The sequence below is a fragment of the Lactuca saligna genome, chromosome 5 (assembly GCF_052625555.1).
Source record: "Lactuca saligna cultivar CGN05327 chromosome 5, ASM5262555v1, whole genome shotgun sequence".
NCBI classification, from domain to species: domain Eukaryota; kingdom Viridiplantae; phylum Streptophyta; class Magnoliopsida; order Asterales; family Asteraceae; genus Lactuca; species Lactuca saligna.
Genome location: NC_136421.1, coordinates 120,898,062 through 120,912,149, shown reverse-complemented (window position 1 = coordinate 120,912,149; position 14,088 = coordinate 120,898,062).

Here is a 14,088-nt window from a genome sequence, read left to right as displayed (position 1 = left end):
TATTTTATGTAATATTTGGAATCGTCAGTATCCGAATATCTAATTATATGCATGTCCTAATATCATTATAAGTAATATAACTCGTACGTGTTAACCTAGTTTAACCTAATGGAGTTGTATTACTATTTCAACCACTTCACCCGGGTAAAAAGTTTTAACCCCGTTAAACTTTAGCATCGGGTAGCCGTGTATCGGGTACAATACCCGAGACATATATAAATGCTTGGACACTACAATTGAACTCTTTTACCACACTTTCACCTCTCTCTCACTACTTTCTCTCTCTAGACCCGAAATCGACTCCAAATCCGCGATTTTCCGACTTCCAAACGTAAGGATTCATCCCCTAACTTAATCTAAACATACTTTACTGCTTTTAGAGTCCAAAATCATAAGAATCAAGGACCAAAAAGGAGTTTACGGCCTAAGAAGCTTCATAGGCCGTAAACCCCCAAAATCATGCCAAAAGCTTTGTTTTTCCTTCCTTTAAGCTTATGGACTAGTTAAGGCATAAACCTAGGGGACTTTGGACACTAAAACACAAGGATTTGACATGTAAAAAGGAGTTTACGGCCCAAGCATATTCTTAGGCCGTAAACACCTCAAACACCCAAAAAACAATTGTTTAATGTCCCAAAAACTCATCTAGGGTGTTTGGCAATTTTGACTTGACAACAACGAAGGCTTAAATGCATCAAACAACATCATTGATGGCAAAAAGAGGAGTTTACGGCCAAGGCTAAGCTTGGGCCGTAAACACCCATATTTTTGTGTTAAACAAGTCCCAAAACCCCTCAAATGCATGTAAGGATTTTAGCTAAGGCCTTTGGAAGTGTGTTGTACCATTAAACTTCACATTTGAACACAAAATGAAGAGTTTACGGCCAAGGATGTTCTTGGGCCGTAAACTCCCCAAAAATGTATGCCAAATTGTCCCAAACTCACTATAGGGCCTTCTAGGATTTATCTAAGGTGTATGAGACCTTGTTGTACCATTAAAACATACATCTTGAAGGGTTTACTTGAGTTTACGGCCCAAGAACAAGTCTTGGCCGTAAACTCCCGAAAAATGTCACAAATTATGATGTTTTATTCGTTATAAAAGTCCAAGACACATACCACTAAATTAAGGAAGTGAAATAAGACCTTAATCATACATTTTGGAGTACCACAAGAGTTTACGGCCAAGCCAAAGGGGTTTACGGACGTAAACTCCGAAAGGATGGCATTTGGGTCATAAACTCCAAAGGAGTGAGCTCGTGAACCCTCCCGTAAATCATTCATGACTTTGTACCACTCCCGGGAACCCCATCTAGGCCTTAAAACCCCGAAAACGATGCTAGAATGTCGAAATACTATAATGAAAAGCATAAGATGATTAACTTCTTGTAAAATAAATATTTGATATGAAATTAGGGTCCTAGGAGGTGCTCAAGTGGTTATTGGGTACCAAACGCTCAATCGACACTTTTACCCGATTTACCCGATTCACCCGATTTCCGCGATTTCAGGTGAGTTCATACCCCTTAAATGAACCTTTCAAATGTTTTATATATTTTAGGGGGGAGATACAAGTTGAATATACATGTTTATGAAAAGTTATACAAGACTATTTTTCAGATTACAGGATTAATCACATGTGATTCACAACCTGTAGTTCAAATCACATGTGATTTATCACTATACTTTATAAATAAATCAATTGTTTTCAAAACTATCTTGAATTAACAAACAAGTTTTAAATTTCCTTCTGTACAATACTTTTGTTTAATAAAACTCTTTATAAGAATGTAATCATACTAATATACTTATATAAGTAAGACTTGAAGGACTTAGGACCGATAGCTCGCCTTATTTCCTGTTTCTTGTTTGATTGTGGACTTAGGGTAGTGGTTATCCATCCGACTGTCATTGATTTCTTAATTATATATCTCGTATATTAGTATGGATTATGAGTACTTCTTATTTCATTAATTACCTGAATCACTAACTTGATTAGAACCACACACACTAAATTAACTATAATAGGTATAGTTAAGGACTCTATCCCTTGTTTCCACTATTACTCTACACTACTATAATTCTCTCTATTACGAAGCAATACACTAATAAAGAGAATACAATACAAGTTATACGAAAGATTACTACACTATAATACAAGAGAATACACTAATCTTGAGATAATTCACTAATCCACTACGGGATACTCTATACGATATACACTATGCCCGAAGTTTTCTGATAGGAAGACGACACTATATGTATAGATCTATACGGGGCAGACTCTATCACATCCCGACTGATAACTTCAGTCCGAGCCGCTCAGGCCCAGGGATGCCTATACTCTACTACACTATGCATGACCGGGATGGTCATGGGGGTCCGCTATTACTCACACTATTGGGAACATACAAGAAAGACACTATAACTGCACTAAAATACTAAAAGAAAGATGAAGTAATATCTCGAAGTAAATAAGTATCTAATACTAAAGGATGCTGCACCACTATTATGTACTCCAAGAATAACTCACTATATTACATTACTTAATGGTTTGTCACTATTACACTTCTATGATAAATGGCATTCAAAGATAGAAACAACATATTTCTTAAATATTTTCATTTACTATACAGTTCTGGAAAATACTGGATTTTCTAAGTTTTACCACTATTTATGATTTCAAACTTCAGTTTTCATACTAATGGCTCTAATGCTTTTATACAAGTACTCACACTAAACTCTTATGAACTCACCAGCTTTATGCTGATATTCTTTTCAAAATAACTTGTATCTTCAGGTCAAAGATAGACAGGTACAGCCGCAGCATTTTTGGAGAGGATGGAGGATGCAAGACCCATCTCTTATTTTTGTTTACTTTTGGTGTTTGTCAAACATTACAAAACACACTTGTAAATACACTTACTATGTAAATGAAATGGTTGTATGTTTCTTGTTTTTACTATTATACAATTGTGATGATACTGTACACTACGTCATCCACCCCGAAACGTATTCCGCCGTTATCGGTTTTGGGGTGTGACAAAGATGATCCAAAATGTTCATTGTGATACACTAGAGATGCATAAACACCAGTTTTAAACTGGTCATCGTATATAAAAGAATATGGTTATTGGAAAACTGTTTATTATTATTATTATTATTATTATTATTATTATTATTATTATTATTATTATTATTTTTGGGAATTAAATCTTTGTTCATGAATGATTTTTTTTTCGATTTGAATATAATAATATTATTTTTTTAAGATGTCCAAACCATTAAGCTGATAGTACAAGTGCTCATCAATAAAATAAAATTAAATTTACGTTGGCCTTTATACACGTTTTGAATAAGTATAATTCTAGCAAATATGATTTATCTCCCTTAATTTTGGATCATTCAAAGTTTGAAAGCTTGTATCTCCGGAAAAAAACCCCACACTCGAAAACACTAATTCTCCCCCACCTCTTCAGTCTTGCTCTGTGATAAATTAAGGTATACGTTTTCCCTATCTTCTAATGCTTCTCTTTTTATTTCTTTCTCTATATGTCCTGTGATATCAACTACCCATTAAGCCACTACAAATGGAAGAAGCTTCACTCACTCCAACCATCAGTCTGACCAGTGAAGGAATATGACGAAAAGGGAATAATTGTCACCTTATGCCAACGTGTTCACCAATCTCTAACTTCATCTTACCATTGTTTACCGCTACCATCTCTCTTTAACAACCAACGATATCCAGCATATGCCCTTCTTTTGTTTCGATTTCAAGATCCGGATCTAGATCTAGAAGTACAACGGGGCTACCACCAGCGACCATATATATATATATATATATATATATATATATATATATATATATATATATATATATATATATATATATATATATATATATATATATATATATATATATATATATCCAGAAACATTAATGACAGAAGTAACAAAGAACCCTAATGGCACATGTTGTGATTTTTTTTCCATTCATCTTCTATTTCTCTTTTATTATTATACACATTTTTGTCATCATATTGTTTCTACAGATGTGTTATCATGGGGAGACTTGACCTTTAATTGACAAAAACACAAGGGTATTTGTTTGTTTCTGTAGTTGTAGTCACAACATATGTATTTTTACATTTATGATTAAATGGTGGTGTTCTAATTTCTATTGTAAGGGATATATTTTCTATTTTTCTTTGATTCTACAGATATGTTGGCAAGACGAGATTTTTTATTTTCTATTTTCTTTGTAGATCGAACAATTTGATGCCAAGAAAGTATAAAGAGTCCAAAGCCTCTAAAAAGTTGAAAATGGTAATGGAAAAACATCATTGAATACTACTGGTATTGAAGAATGATACTTTGCTTTGTGTTTCTTAAATTGCGTGTGAAGAAAAAATAAATCCAAAGTAGGCTTTTATTACATCTCATGTTGTAGATGGTTAGAAATATATTTTTTGTCGTTGATTTGGATAGTAACCTATGAATTTAGGTGAACTGGAAACCAAAACCACTACCACCAAGGTCTCTCTCTAAATCTATTATGTGCATTCGTGTTTAACTATGTGTGTGTGTCGATTTCAGAGATGCGGATACCATCTTCATTGTTTTTTCAATCTATTTACTTTAATTTTTATCTAGATTTGCAGGTATGATTGGGCCGATAATGTCAAAGAGGGGTAGCAACAAAACTTGTCAGTGAATGGTAATGTGCACAACCATATCTACTGAGGTTTGTTTGAAATCAATAATTTGTGTTTTGTTAGGATACATTTTAGATTCATTGTCAACTGGATTGTGTCATATATGTCATATATTTACTCCTTGAACCTTCAGTTATATAGGTTTATGGCTTCATTTGATTATAAGAGTTTTCCTATTGAGTCTTTGTATTCCTTTTTAGTTGGGTTTGGTATAAATTTGGGGGAGGGTATAACGTGACTTTGGTGTCATCTATTATTTGGTATAGTATCACATGGGACTTGCCAGTAATAACCCTAAATACATTCCTAACTTTTCAATCTCTAAAAAAACTTTTGACGGTCAATATAATAAAGTAAGTCCATTAGATGTATGTGTGCTCAATGTTGAGGGATTTACAACATGTTATGTGGTGAAGATGATCCAAAATGTTCATTGTGATACACTAGAGATGCATAAACACCAGTTTAAAACTGGTCATCGTAAATAAAAGAACCTATTATTGGAAAACTGTTTTTTTTTGGGAATTAAATCTTTGTTTAAGAAGGATTTTTTTTGATTTGAATATAATAATGTTATTTTTTTAAGATATCCAAACCATTAAGCTGATAGTACAAGTGGTCATCAATAAAATAATATTAAATTTAAGTTGGCCTTTATACACGTTTTGAATTAGTATAATTCTAGCAAATATGATTTATCTCCCTTAATTCCGGATCATTCAAAGTTTGAAACCTTGTATCTTCGGAAAAAAACCCCACACTCGAAAACACTAATTCTCCCCACCTCTTCAGTCTTCCTCTGTGATAACTTAAGGTATACGTTTTCCCTATCTTCGAATTCTTCTCTTTTTATTGCTTTCTCTCTATGTCCTGTGATATCAACTACCCATTAGGCCACCACAAATTGAAGAAGCTTCACTCACTCCAACCATCATTCTGACTAGTGAAGGAATGTGACGATAAGGCAATAATTGTCACCTTATGCCAACGTGTTCACCAATCTTTAACTTCATCTTACCACCGTTAACCGCTGCCATCTCTATTTAACAACCAACGATCTCTCGCATATGCCCTTCTTTTGTTTCGACTTCTAGATCTCGATCTAGATCTAGAAGTACAACGGAGCTACCACCGACGGCCATATATATATATATATATATATATATATATATATATATATACATATATATATACATATATATATATATATATGTATGTATATATATATATCTATATATATATATATATATATATCCAGAAACTTTAATGACAGAAGTAACAAAGAACCCTAATGGCACATGTTGTGATTTTTTTTTGTCGATTCATTGTCTATTTCTCTTTTATTATAATACACATTTTTGTCATCATATTGTTTCTATAGATGTGTTATCAAGGGAGACTTGACCTTTAATTGACAAAAACACAAGGGTATTTGTTTGTTTCTGTAGTTTTAGTCACAACATATATATTTTTACTTTTATGTTTAAATGGCGGTGTTCTAATTTCTATTGTAAGTGATATATTTTCTATTTTTCTTTAATTGTACAGATATGTTGGCAAGACGAGAGTTTTTATTTTCTATTTTCTTTGAAGATCGAACAATTTGAATCCAAGAAAGTATAAAGAGTCCAAAGCCTCTAAAAAGTTGAAAATCGTAATGGGAAAAACACCTTTGAATACTACTCCTGTTGAAGAATGATACTTTGCTTTGTCTTTCTTAAATTGCATGTGAGCAAAAAACAATTCCAAAGTAGGTTTTTATTACATCTCATGTTGTAGATGGTTAGAAATATATTTTTTGTCGTTGATTTGGAATGTAACCTATGAATGTAGGTGAACTGGATAGGAAAACCACTACCACCAAGGTCTCTCTCTAAATCTATTATGTGCATCCGTGTTTAACTATGTGTGTGTGTCGATTTCAGAGATGCGGATACCATCTTCATTGTTTTTTTAATCTTTTTTCTATAAGTTTTATCTGGATTTGCCGGTATGATTGGACTGACAATGTCAAGGAGGGGTAGCAAAAAAACTTATCGGTGAATGGTAATGTGCACAACCATATCTACTGAGGTTTGATTGAAATCATTAATTTGTGTTTTGTTAAGTTGCATTTTATATTAATTGTCAACTGGATTGTGTCATATATGTCATATATTTACTCCTTGAACCTTTAGTTATATAGGTTTATGGCTTCATTTGATTATAAGAGTTTTCATATTGAGTCTTTTTATTCCTTTTTAGGTTGGTTTGGTATAAATTTGGGGGAGGGTATAACGTGACTTTGGTGTCATCTATTATTTGGTATATTATCACATGGGACTTGCCAGTAATAACCCTAAATACATTCCAAACTTTTCAATCTCTAAAAACACTTTTGACGGTCAATATAATAAAGTAAGTCCATTAGATGTATGTGTGCTCAATGTTGAGGGATTTACAACATATTATGTGGTGAAGATGATCCAAAATGTTCATTGTGATACAGTAGAGATGCATAAACACCAGTTTTAAACTGGTCATCGTAAATAAAAGAACCTGGTTATTGGAAAATCGTTTTTTTTGGAATTAAATCTTTGTTCAAGAATGATTTTTTTTTTTCGATTTGAATATAATAAAATTATTTTTTTAAGACATCCAAACCATTAAGCTGATAGTACAAGTGGTCGTCAATAAAATAATATTCAATTTAAGTTGGCCTTTATACACGTTTTGAATTAGTATAATTCTAGCAAATATGATTTATCTCCCTTAATTTCGGATCATTCAAAGTTTGAAACCTTGTATCTCCGGAAAAAAAGGCCACACTCGAAAACACTGCTTCTCCCCCACCTCTTCAGTCTTCCTATATGATAGCTTAAGGTGTACGTTTTCCCTATCTTCTAATTCTTCTCTTGTTATTTCTTTCTCTCTATGTCCTGTGATATCCACTTCCCATTAAGCCACCACAAATGGAAGAAGCTTCACTCACTCCAACCATCATTCTGACCATTGAAGGAATGTAACGAAAAGGCAATAATTGTCACCTTATGCCAACGTGTTCACCAATCTCTAACTTCATCTTACCACCATTTACCGCTGCCATCTCTCTTTAACAACCAACGATCTCTCGCATATGCCCTTCTTTTGTTTCGATTTCTAGATTTGGATCTGGATCTAGAAGTACAACGGAGCTACCACCGATGGCCATAAATATATATATATATATATATATATATATATATATATATATATATATATATATATATATATATATGTATATATATATATATATGTATGTATATCCAGAAACTTTAATGACAGAAGTAACAAAGAACCCTAATGGCACATGTTGTGATTTTTTTTATCGATTCATTGTCTATTTCTCTTTTATTATAATACACATTTTTGTCATCATATTGTTTCTACAGATGTGTTATCAAGGGGAGACTTGACCTTTAATTGACAAAAACGCAAGGTTATTTGTTTGTTTCTGCAGTTGTAGTCACACCATATACATTTTTACTTTTATGTTTAAATGGCGGTGTTCTAATTTCTATTGTAAGTGATATATTTTCTATTTTTCTTTTATTCTACAGATATGTTGGCAAGACGAGATTTTTTATTTTCTATTTTCTTTGATGATCGAAGAATTTGAAACGAAGAAAGTATAAAGAGTCCAAAGCCTCTAAAAAGTTGAAAATGGTAATGGGAAAAACACCTTTGAATACTAATCCGATTGAAGAATGATACTTGGCTTTGTCTTTCTTAAATTGTGTGTGAACATAAAACAAATCCAAAGTAGGTTTTTATTACATCTCATGTTGTAGATGGTTAGAAATATATTTTTTGTCGTTGATTTGGATAATAACCTATGAATTTAGGTGAACTGGAACACAAAACCACTACCATCAAGGTCTCTCTCTAAATCTATTATGTGCATCCATGTTTAACTATGTGTGTGTGTCAAATTTCAGAGATGCGGATACCATCTTCATTGTTTTTTTTAATCTTTTTTACTTTAATTTTTATTTGGATCTGCCGGTACGATTGGGCCGACGATGTCAACGAGGGGAAGCAACAAAACTTGTCAGTGAATGGGAATGTGCACAACCATATCTACTGAGGTTTGTTTGGAATCTGTAACATCCCGAAATAGCAAGAGTCGTGTGAAAGGGCTAAAAGTGTAATTTGGGAAGGAGTGATTCGGTGAGTAGAGTCGCGACTTGGTCGCGTGTTAAATAGCCGACTCGGCGAGTCATTGAGATGGACTCGGCGAGTAGGCGCTTAGTGGAGAAAACCCCAATTCTCGGGGTTGAGCCCTATATAAAGATCATTATGTTTCCTCCCCAGCCTCTTTATCACCCGTTTGAGTCCTTGAAACCCTAAAATCATGGAGAAGCACCATTGGTGAGTGGATTGGAACTTGGAGAAGTGATTGTTGGAGAAAGTTTGGAAGTTTGAAGGTGTGGAGCAAGGGGTTTTGCTTGGATTCGAGTTTCCTTGCAGTTTAGGGCACTCTTTGAAGGTAAAATCTCGTTCTTGAGCTGCTATTGTCTTGTCTCTTCATTTTGGGGTTTGGCGCGGGGGGGGGGGGGGGGGGGGGCTTATCTTGAGTTATTTTGGAGTCTAAAGGTTGGATCTGAGGTTGCTACCTCAGGTCTGGAATGGAGGAGGGTTAGAATGCAGGAAAGTCCCTGTGTTGAGTGTTGGATGAAGCTATCTTGTCCCAAACCTTAGCCCTAATGTGCAAAATGCATAGATCTCTTTGGATTCACGTAAAGATTGCCACTTTACGTGATGAACGAGTTGTAGGAGGCTAGATCTATGTTTTGGATCAATTACATGGTCTGGAACGCTTCTGTTTGGTTTCAGACCGGTGGTACTCGGCGAGTCACATGGCTGGACTCGACGAGTTGCTTGAAGACGAGCTGAAACTCGATGAGTTGGAAGCACAACTCGGCGAGTTGGATGAAGATGGCCTGGAACTCGACGAGTTGGATGAACAACTCGGCGAGTAGGTTAAAGATAGCCTTGGACTCGGCGAGTCTTGTCGAAGAGTCCCAATATTTTATGGTCGAGTCGAAGAATCGGCAAGTCAAGGGATGACTCGGTGAGTTATGTGCGAATGGACTCCGAGTTGTTGGACTCGGCGAGTATCGGGGTGACTCGGCGAGTTAGGTCGCGGATTGAGTGAAGTTTTGAGTTGGGAACTCGGCGAGTCATAGGGTTGACTCGGCGAGTAGGGTCAGTCAGGGGTTGACTTTGACCTAGTCTTTGACCAATGGTTGACCAGTGGTTTCCAGGGGTATTTTGGTAATTGTTGGTTATGGTTTTGAGTTCAGTGCATTGGTGGTTGTCTAGTGGTGGAGATCGTATCGGAGATCAGAGCAGTTCGGGTTATCTGTTCAGTCGAAAGTTTCAAGGTGAGTTATCCTCACTATATCTATAGGGTTTAAGGCTCCAAGGCCGACCCTTTTATCGGATAGAAATCCGGGTAATTATCTGTTGTATGATATTGCGGGATATAGGCCGGAAGGCAATGCGATTTGGACCGGAAGGTCATGGCATGGAAAGGCGTATGTGCATAATTATTATGTTGGCTGAGTCATAGGGTGATGTTATGCTAGTGATCGGCTAGGCTGGTATCTTGGTTAGGGTACTGATATGTTATGTGATCTGTTGATCGATTTGCTAACTGTGAACTGCTATATGATTACATGTTATGTGTATGGTCGTCTGGTCTGGAGTGTAACCCGGTATACACGGTTGTTCTATGTTCTGTCATGATATATATATATATATATATATATATATATATATATATATATATATTATATATATATATATATGCTTTTACGTTGCGGGCCGGAAGGCGATATGTTATGGGCCGGAAGGCATTATGTTATGGGCCGAAAGGCAATGTGTTATGGGCCGGAAGGCATTACACAAATGGCCGGAAGGCGATATGTTTGGACCGGAAGGTTGTGGCCTAGAAGGGCGTATATGTGGTTGGTATTTTGGGGGTACCTTACTAAGCTTTCGGGCTTACAGTTGTGGTTTTTATGTTTTCAGGTTCTCAGGAGTCTGTGGCAAGGCCAAGGCGTGATCGTACCATCCCTCGCGTTGGTGTTTTATGAAACGGACCTGGGAAAATACACTGTTAAATATTGTATTGAAAACCTTTTTGTAAACAATTTAGTGAAAATCAGGTTGTTTTGAAAAATTTAAATTGGTTGTATTTTTTGGATGTTTCAAGTTGGTATCAGAGCCTTGGTTTGAATGAATTGGAGGAACACTTGTGTGACTCCAGTCTCAAATCGAGGAAGGTTTTAAAAGAGAAATCAAAATGATTTTAAAATTTAGTAAAAGGAGGACGCAAAGGTACGATCAGCCGGAGCCAGTAAGTAACCCCAAATTACCATTCATGACATTGTTTTATTGAGCTTCGATAGAACAGCATGCTAGAGTTAGGCTAGGGATCTTCAGGGATTCGTGTTAATGTTGCCTGATTGTGATGCCTGTAGCCTAGGGTTCCTTATGGGAGATTCTCAGTGTTTCCCTAGTGGTGAGGGTTGAGCATTGCTATGCATGTTTCTCTAGGGTGTTGTGGTAGTACTTCATACAAATATGGGTAGGTGTGGAAGGTAGTATGGGCCCGTACTACTGAAAGCACAGGACCCATACGCGTATCAGGGAAACCATGACCTCTAGGGTTGGGATGAGAGCTGGTTCCCGGGATAGTGGAATATGTCTGAGATTGGTGTTTTAGTTTCAAGTATGGAGATTTCAGGGCACGCTGGGAGTGGATCCAGGTCAGGATCAGGAGCATGAGAGGGAGTTCTAGGTGGTTCTGTACAACCCGAGGTTGTCAATCAGATGAGTACGCACGAGTTGGACGCGAGGATTCGTGAGATCCTGCATGATGAGGTTGCTGCATTGTTTCGGACTGAACTGCCGGAGTTGTTTGGGTCGATCAAGACCGCCATGGTTGAGTATTTTGGTGAGTGCTATGCGGCTCTCGCGGAGATGGCTGCCGCCGCGGCTACTATGGCTGTAGCAGCAGTAGGGGGAGGAGCTGATAGGGATTTTCAGTATCGGGACTTCGATAATACGGAGCCTCCCACTTTTGATGGAGTTCAGGATCCGATCGTTTCTATGAGATGGTTAGCAGATGTGGAGGGATGTTTCTTCATGTGTTCATGCCCTACTGATTTGAGGGTGAGGTGTGCTCTGAACCTGTTGAGGCTCGGGGCAAAGGATTGGTGGAGGTTGACCACGGGGTCATATTCGGAGGTGCAGAGGGCTGCGATTTCATGGTATCTGTTCAGAGAGATGTTCAGTACTCGTTATGTTCCGCAGGTAGAGAGGGAGAGGTTGGCTCGGGAGTTCCTCGAGCTGAAGCAGGTTTCGGAGTCGGTGATGGAAATCACCAGAATGTTCACTAAGAGGGCGATGTTCTGCCCTGAGTTCGCTTCGGAGCAGGCTCAGATGTCCCGATATCTGAGTATGCTAAAGAGAGACATCAGACAGTTTGTGTCCGCACGGAGGTGCGGGACATTGTTGGAGTTGCAAGGGGCCGCCCGGCGGTGTGAGTTAGAGATTGAGTTGCAGTTGCGTGAGCTGAGGCAAGCTGCGGTTCAGTCGGAGCCGGCAACGAAACGGTCTAAGACCGTTGATTCCAGGTTGGGGGACCGGAGCAGCCGCACTTGTGGGAAGTGTGGGAGTAGTCACACCGGAATTTGCAGGTCCGGTGGTGCATGCCGCAAGTGCGGAAAGGAGGGACACTATGCGAGGGATTGTCGGCGGTCATCGCCGGTTCGGGATTTGAGGATTTGCTATCATTGTCGTCAGATTGGACGTATGAGGGTCAACTGTCCACAGTTTTCCGCGGGGCCGGTGCAGGCTCCAGCACCGGCCACTTTGAGGATTTCAGGAGAAGGTCAGGGTGGAGCGGAGCCCCCAAGGGCTCAGGGTCGTGCTTATTAGCTTGTGACAGAGGAGGTCAGAGCAGTGCCGGATGCAGCTGTGGGTATGTTTCCTTCTGGATATCATTTTATCTTGCGATCATTGTGGTGTATTGTTTATGCTGGTATCATTGTGTGGTTTTTGACGCGATATTCGTCGTTTTGCGAGTTTTCGTCTTGGTATCCGTTGTTCCTTGAGGGTTTGGCATGGTTATGGATTGTGTTTCAGGTTTTCATCTTGGTATCCGTTGTTCCCTGAGGTTTAGGTATGGTTATAGTTGGTGTTTCGTGCTTTCGTTGGTTATCATTCATGAGGGTTATTAGTGGAGATGCGACATTGGGTTGAAGGTCGGGTAGCATCGGCTTTCCGAGGAGTGGTTAGATACATTTTGAGTTTCTTTCGAGCGAGTTAATCAGTGTTGATGTGAGATCTCGTTAAGGTTGTTTATGCTTGTGGGAAGCAGCCCGCGTGTAAGTGTTTCTCATCACCCCTGAAGTGTTATAAGGCCATTTAGCAACCAAGAACACCCCCACCATGAGTTTACGACAGTAAACTATTGGGGAGTTGGTCATTGGGCCGAAAAATCCATTAGGAGTTTACTTTTGAAGAGTAAACTCCATATCCAAGCCATACACGTCCATAGATGCTACCCGGATCACTCCAAACACTTGAATTGAAGTGGTTTCGCGTCTAGAAGTGTTTACTCTTATATAATTAGTGGTTCAAAGTCTAATTAGATACAATTATATATCTCTTCATATTACATAGGAACCTCACGCATTCTCGAGCCTCGAAATGACACATAGCATCCAAACCGACACGTTTCTTGACTGGTGAGTTCATACCCTTACACCTTTTTTCGTGTTTTCAATGTTTTTAGGGGGGGGGGATACAAGAAAACTATAAATGTTTTTGAAACTTAAAACTGATGAAATTCTATAAATATCTGGCAAACTTTTAGATATCTTTACCCCTTATGTATTATGCGGAGCATAAGGGATGTTTTATCGAATATAGTCACGTGGATTTCAATTACAGTAAAGGAAACAATCAAACCATTAAAAATTTATGGGAATAATTTGGGATCTTCTATTCTTCTTTTACGGACACAGATTTCATGCAAAGCTAGTAGATAAACTATGTCTGATTCAGTTTATCTCTGTTTAATTTAGAATATCATGCCAGATAATTTCATTGGATTAAACTGTTTTAGTGTATGATGTTTGATAACCACCAAGTATACCGTGAATAATTTAATACTAGCTTGTGAGATTTATCTTCATTAAACCCTTCGGGTCAATAGTAAATCCTCCTCGGAAGTGTAACCAGAGTCTCCTGGAGGGAGTGTGTGGAATTTATGAATAGATCTATTCGGGACTGACAATCCCACACCTAAACTGCTAGCTATAGTTAGGTGGGCACG